This window comes from Mchenga conophoros, linkage group LG14 (assembly GCF_057382185.1).
Source record: "Mchenga conophoros isolate Kocher_MC1m ecotype Shallow Benthic linkage group LG14, M_conophoros_male_GT1.1, whole genome shotgun sequence".
In the NCBI taxonomy this organism is placed as follows: domain Eukaryota; kingdom Metazoa; phylum Chordata; class Actinopteri; order Cichliformes; family Cichlidae; genus Mchenga; species Mchenga conophoros.
Window position 1 is genome coordinate 26,770,571 of NC_140539.1, and position 5,953 is coordinate 26,776,523.

Sequence of the window (5,953 nt, forward strand, 5' to 3'; positions counted from 1 at the left end):
CCTCATTACTGTCCCTATTTTCAGCCTGCAATAGGGGTAACTGAAATTTAGGAGACTCATCTTCTCTTGTCAGTGCAGTTATGATCAACCTATTCACTAGGGTGCAAAGGCACAGGATTCAATTCAAGTCAATTAAATGTTATTTATATAGCGCCAAATCACAAGAAAAGTCGCCTCAAGGCACTTCATAGATAAAGAGAAAAACCCAACAACCATATGACCCCCTATGAGCAAGCACTTTGGCGACAGTGGGAAGGAAAAACTCCCTTTTAACCCTTTAAAACCGGTCAGAGCGGGCACGCTCCGTTGGGCGTAACTATTTTTAAATCCCGGTAGCACTGCAACCATGTGAGCTAGCACAATAATTTTTTTTGCATATGAAACCAGAGGAGTTGTACTTACATCTTATGCCATCAGCTTGTCCTAGGTCACAGTTTCCTTCCACATATAGCTTTGCAAAAACTGCATAAAAAGCACTTGCAGCAACAAAACCATAATATTCCAGAAACATGCTTTGCCGATCCGATCAGCTGTTCATAACACTTCGAACTATCGCATGTCCGCCATGACCTGCCCGAAACCGGAAGTGACGTCATTTTCGCAGAAATGTAGTTTTTTACCATCAAGGCCTCATGAGCTTATGCTGGTGTTTTTAAAAGTTATCTTTGACTTTATGACTTTCTGTGTCATTTCTGGGATGCTTAGGACTCATATTGCACTGCTGGAAATAGTTTATTTTGATGCATATGCTGCTTTTTTGCAAATTTGAACTATAATATTTATGAATGGGATGAAAGACATGCTGTGGAAGAGAGACAGAGGTTAATAACAGATATGATTCAATGCAGAGAGGTCTATTAACACATACTGAGTGAGAAAGGTGACTGTAGTGATGGCCCGCTTGAAGCTGACGCTCCAGTGCGTGTGTCAAAAAAATCAACACACTGCTTCAGAAGCACTGTGTCGAAGCTTGATTCGTTTAGCCAGAGTCACGTGATCAGTGACGTCCGAAGCTTCATTTAGAACCTAACTGCTTCGGTATCTGACTCAATGGTTTATAAGGAAGCGAATCATTCGCGGGATTTGTGGAGTGTTTTGATGGTGACAGATAGCAAACCACTGATATTTTTACTGAGAGATTTGGAGCCAGCAAGGAATAGAGGAGTTTCTGTTGTGTATTTCGAGTTGATTTTGGTCAATCGGGTGGGTTTTCCAGCTTTGTATTCTTGTTGTTTGCTTTTGTTTTGTGCATGTTTATTTTATCTGACAATGGGAAAAACTTAAAATGTCAAAAATCTGCTTTTCATAATATAAATATCATTAAATAACTTTAGAAAGACTTCTATTTGACTTTTCAAATTTAATGTTATAAAAAGATACATTTTATGTTTTAAATAATCTTAAACTGTTAGTCTGCAAAATGTGCAGCAATTTAATTTATTTATTCTCTTTAGCTGATAGTTTGTGGGGCCCAGTTAGACTGTATAACTGCATCTCTACCAGTTTCTGTGCACTCCAGCCTCTTCTGTTCCATGTGAAGGGATTTTCCTTAAGGCAGGAGAAATTATCTAAATATAAAAGGAACAGGTTCGGCCATGGCACAGTGGAACAAATTTTCTTCATAAATACAAATGGGAAAGGGTTACCTTAAATGCATCATGTTTTTAATTTGCAAGTTCAAAAGCATTTTCCCTTTCCAGTTCACAATCAATTCTACCCCCAGGTCAAAAATATGTATAGGAAAATTTCCCTAATGGAGTATTATTTATAAAAATACCCATCTAGCGATTAACTGCATAAGTACATGGAGGCGGGACCTCAATGCAGAAGCATACTCCATAATGTGTTGTACATTATTATATGTATATTATATGTAACGTGGTATTTTTCAATTATTGTATTTACCAACATCAAGCCGTCACAAGCAAAGAAAGACCACACAATGGTGCATGTTTAAACAAGGAAAGTTTACTGGTCAAAATTATTTATTAAAGAAATAAACAACATTTTTGTCACCCCCAAAAAATGCACGTTTAAAGTGACACAATGGTGGCCCAATATCAGACAGAATTCCACTCTGTAGAGTGGGCAATCATTACGAAGCAGTTGGTTTTATTTTGTGGATTCAAGCTGCTCTTCATATTTTTAGCCACCAGATGTCACCAGAGAAGACTGCGATGAAAAGCTTCGAGTAATGAACCGTTTTTCAATACAAGCTTCAATGCTTCAGAAAGCTTCATTTGGCCATCACTACCTCTATTGCAGCATAACTAAGGGAGGATTCAGGGTCACCTGGTCCAGCCCTAGCTATATGCTTTAGCAAAAAGGGAAGTTTTAAGCCTAATCTTGAAAGTAGAGATAGTGTCTGTCTCCTGAATCAAAGCTGGAAGCTGGTTCCACAGAAGAGGGGCCTGAAAACTGAGGGCTCTCCCTCCCATTCTACTTTTAAATACTCTAGGAACAACAAGTGGGCCTGCAGTGCGAGAGCGAAGTGCTCTAATAGGGTGATATGGTACTACAAGGTCATTAAGATAAGAAGGGGCCTGATTATTTAAGACCTTGTATGTGAGGAGCAGGATTTTGAATTCAATTCTGGACTTAACAGGAAGCCAATGAAGGGAAGCCTAAACAGGAGAAATATGCTCTCTCTTTCTAGTCCCTGTCAGGACTCTTGCTGCAGCATTTTGGATTAGCTGAAGGCTTTTCAGCGAGTTTTAGGACATCCAGATAATAATGAATTACAGTAGTCCAGTCTGGAAGTAATAAATGCATGAACTAGTTGTTCCGCTCTTAATTTATTGCAATATAGGCGCTCTTTGCAATGAGCTAATTTTATTTTGAAATTCGTTTTATTTTGAAAACCAGTTTCAGGAAGTGACAGGATGTCAGCCATGTTTGTTTAGTTCCTAGCGGATCACATGTGGGGAAATTTGATCCAGCGACATCTGCCTTTTGTTTGTGCCATCGACACCACCGTCTGTAAGTTTCATTTGTATTGAATTGTAGGATTGTATTTTATGTATATTTTGTGGAAATATTTGCTGTAGATGAATACTTTAGTAGCTGTGTGCTAACGCTAATGGATGTGTATTGGAATCTAATTTTGTTGTGCTAATGATGCTAGGTTAATTTTAGCTATGTTATTTGTATTTCAGTTTTACTCCATGAGGAAATGCTCACTAATTAAAAGGAGTTGGACGCTACATCCTGACTTCGCGCAATATTTCAAGTGGAGTTAGGCTACTGCTGAATTGTGTAGCGTACACACACAAGGAGAGCAGGATAGTAAAAAGACGGTTAGCAGCTGGCAAAACAACTCTACGACAGCAAGCTAAGTCAACAAACATGGACGAAGCACACCCCGAAGGTGCAAGACTTAAAGAACCAAAGCCTCCTCAAGACAGAGCATCAGTTAAAAGCACTGGTTCAGTTTCCAGATATTCAAGCAGATCAAATGTCAGTGCAGCAGCAGCACACGCGAGAGCCAAGGCAGAAGCTGCTCGTGCACGTGTTGCCTTCGCACAGAGAGAGATCAGCATTAAAGTCGACAAAGCAAGATTAGAAGCTAATCTCGAAGCCTTAAATCTTGAAAAGGAAGCTGCAGCTGCAATTGCCCAAGCAGAAGTTTTGGAAGCAGCAGCAGAGATAGAGGTTGAAGCACATCCTAGTTGGAAAAGTCTCCCAGTTATGGTGCAGAGTACACATGAACGTGTAAGCGACTATATCAGAGACCAAACTATGCAGCTTAACCAACGCAATGAACCAGTCAATCTCTCAATATCAGAGCATCCCATCGAGAAGAGCCCGCCACCATCGGCTAAGTACATCATTAAAGAAGAGTATATCGTGAAAGACTCATGGCCCACACCTTTCCAGCCACAACCAAGTTCTGAGGTAACGCATGCATACCAAACCGCTCACACCTCTATCCCATCAGCTCAGCCAGACATAGATGGTCGCCTCCAAGTTAACAGTGAGGGACTCCTGCAAGAACAAAAGAGCAATACGCCCTACCCTAAGCCAGAGCTAACTTTTCCTCAGTACCTCAACACTTCTCATACATACCCTCCAGAGTCTTCAGTGATGATGGACATGGCGAAGTACCTGGCAAGAAAAGAGCTTGTGAGCACTGGCTTAACCCACTTCGACGATCATCCAGAGTCATACAGAGCATGGAAATCTGCCTTCTCCAATACCATTAAGGGTTTGGACCTTACTGCAAGCGAACAGCTGGATTTACTTTTAAAATGGCTCGGGAAGGAATCTTCTGTGTATGTCAAGCGCCTAAGAGCAGTTCATATCGACAACCCAAATACTGCACTCAAAATGGTCTGGGACAGGCTCGATGAATGCTACGGTGCTCCAGAAGTTATCGAAAGTGCTCTCTTTAGGAAGTTGGACAGCTTTCCTAAAATAACAAACAAGGACAATTACAGGTTAAGGGATCTTGGAGATCTATTGATGGAACTACTTTCAGCAAAAGAGGATGGCTACTTGCCTGGCTTAGCATACCTGGATACCGCCCGTGGCATCAAACCCATCGTGGAAAAACTGCCATACAACCTGCAAGAAAAATGGATCACTCAAGGCTCAAAATACAAAGAGGACTACAAGGTTGGTTATCCCCCCTTTTCATTTTTCACTTCCTTCATCTGCTATCAAGCTAAAACAAGAAACGATCCCAGCTTTGCTCTTTCTGGAAGCAGTCCTGTCACAGAAAAGCCTATCTCACGCCACACAAATTTAAGAACCCCAGTCTCAGTTCATACGACCAAAGTAGTTTCTGAGGGCCCACAAAGCGATCCAGATCCTAGAGAGGATATATCCAAGCATTGCCCCATCCATAAAAAACCCCACCCCTTAAAGAAATGCCGTGGTTTCAGGCTAAAGACCATTGAAGAACGCAAAACGTACTTGAAAGATCAAGGCGTCTGTTTCAAATGCTGTGCATCCACATCTCATCTCGCACGAGACTGCAAAGTTGTCCTGAAATGTGATGAGTGCAACAGTGACAAGCACATCACAGCTCTTCATCCTGGTCCACCACAACTGTCAACCAAGGCCTCAAGTTCCCGAACAGGTGACGGCGGGGAGCCGGGAAAAGAGGACACTATCCCAGAACCAGTTGCAAGCGCTCTGTGCACTGAAGTTTGTGGCAATGGCGCTAGGTCAAAATCTTGTTCCAAGATATGTCTTGTTAAAGTTTATCCTAAAGACTGCCCACAACAAGCCATCAAAATGTATGCTATGCTCGATGACCAGAGCAACAAGTCTCTAGCCAGGTCAGAGTTCTTCAACTTATTCGGAATAGAAGTTGGCTCATACCCCTACATCCTGAAAACTTGTGCTGGCTTAGCCGCAACCTCCGGCAGGAGAGCAAATGGCTATCAGATCGAAGCAGTAAATGGTGAAGTTAGCCTTGCGCTACCAACACTGATCGAATGTGATGACTTACCAGATAATCGTGATGAAATACCGACACCTGAAGCTGCCCTCCATCACCCGCACCTCAAGAGCCTTGCCAGCAAAATCCCACCTCTTGATAATGATGCCAAGATCCTTCTTTTGCTTGGGAGAGACATTCTCCAGGTTCACAAGGTGAGGCAGCAGATCAACGGTCCTGGTGGTGCACCCTTTTTTTTTTTTTTTTTTTTATTTTGGAAGTGACATCAGAAACAGCAGCATGTGACATCACGTGATGGCGGAGCTTCAGTTCATCCTTTGTCATCCTTTTTTTTTTTTTTTAATAGGACAGGGGGAAAGAATGAAAGAAAGAGGGGGAGAGGAAGAAAGAAAACCAAAGGGGTGAAGAGACGGTGAGAAGGGGGGGAAGAGAGAAAAAAAAAAAACAAACTCCTGGGTCACCTGTATGGAGAGAAAGAAAAACAAAAAAAACAGGGGAGACAGCAAACAACAAAGAGCAACATAATAATAATAAAAAAAAAGCACCATC

At 41.7% G+C, this 5,953-nt stretch overlaps 1 long non-coding RNA gene across 1 annotated transcript; it reads right to left on the reverse strand.

Moving 5' to 3' along the window:
• Window positions 1-3,397: 3,397 nt before the first annotated feature.
• LOC146559913 (uncharacterized) lies at window positions 3,398-5,678 on the reverse strand. The gene is made up of 3 exons (XR_014888292.1): window positions 4,499-5,678; window positions 4,241-4,408; window positions 3,398-4,104 (listed from the first exon to the last, which is right to left on the reverse strand). It is a non-coding gene; the product is annotated as an uncharacterized LOC146559913 (long non-coding RNA).
• Between the last annotated feature and the right edge of the window lie 275 nt (window positions 5,679-5,953).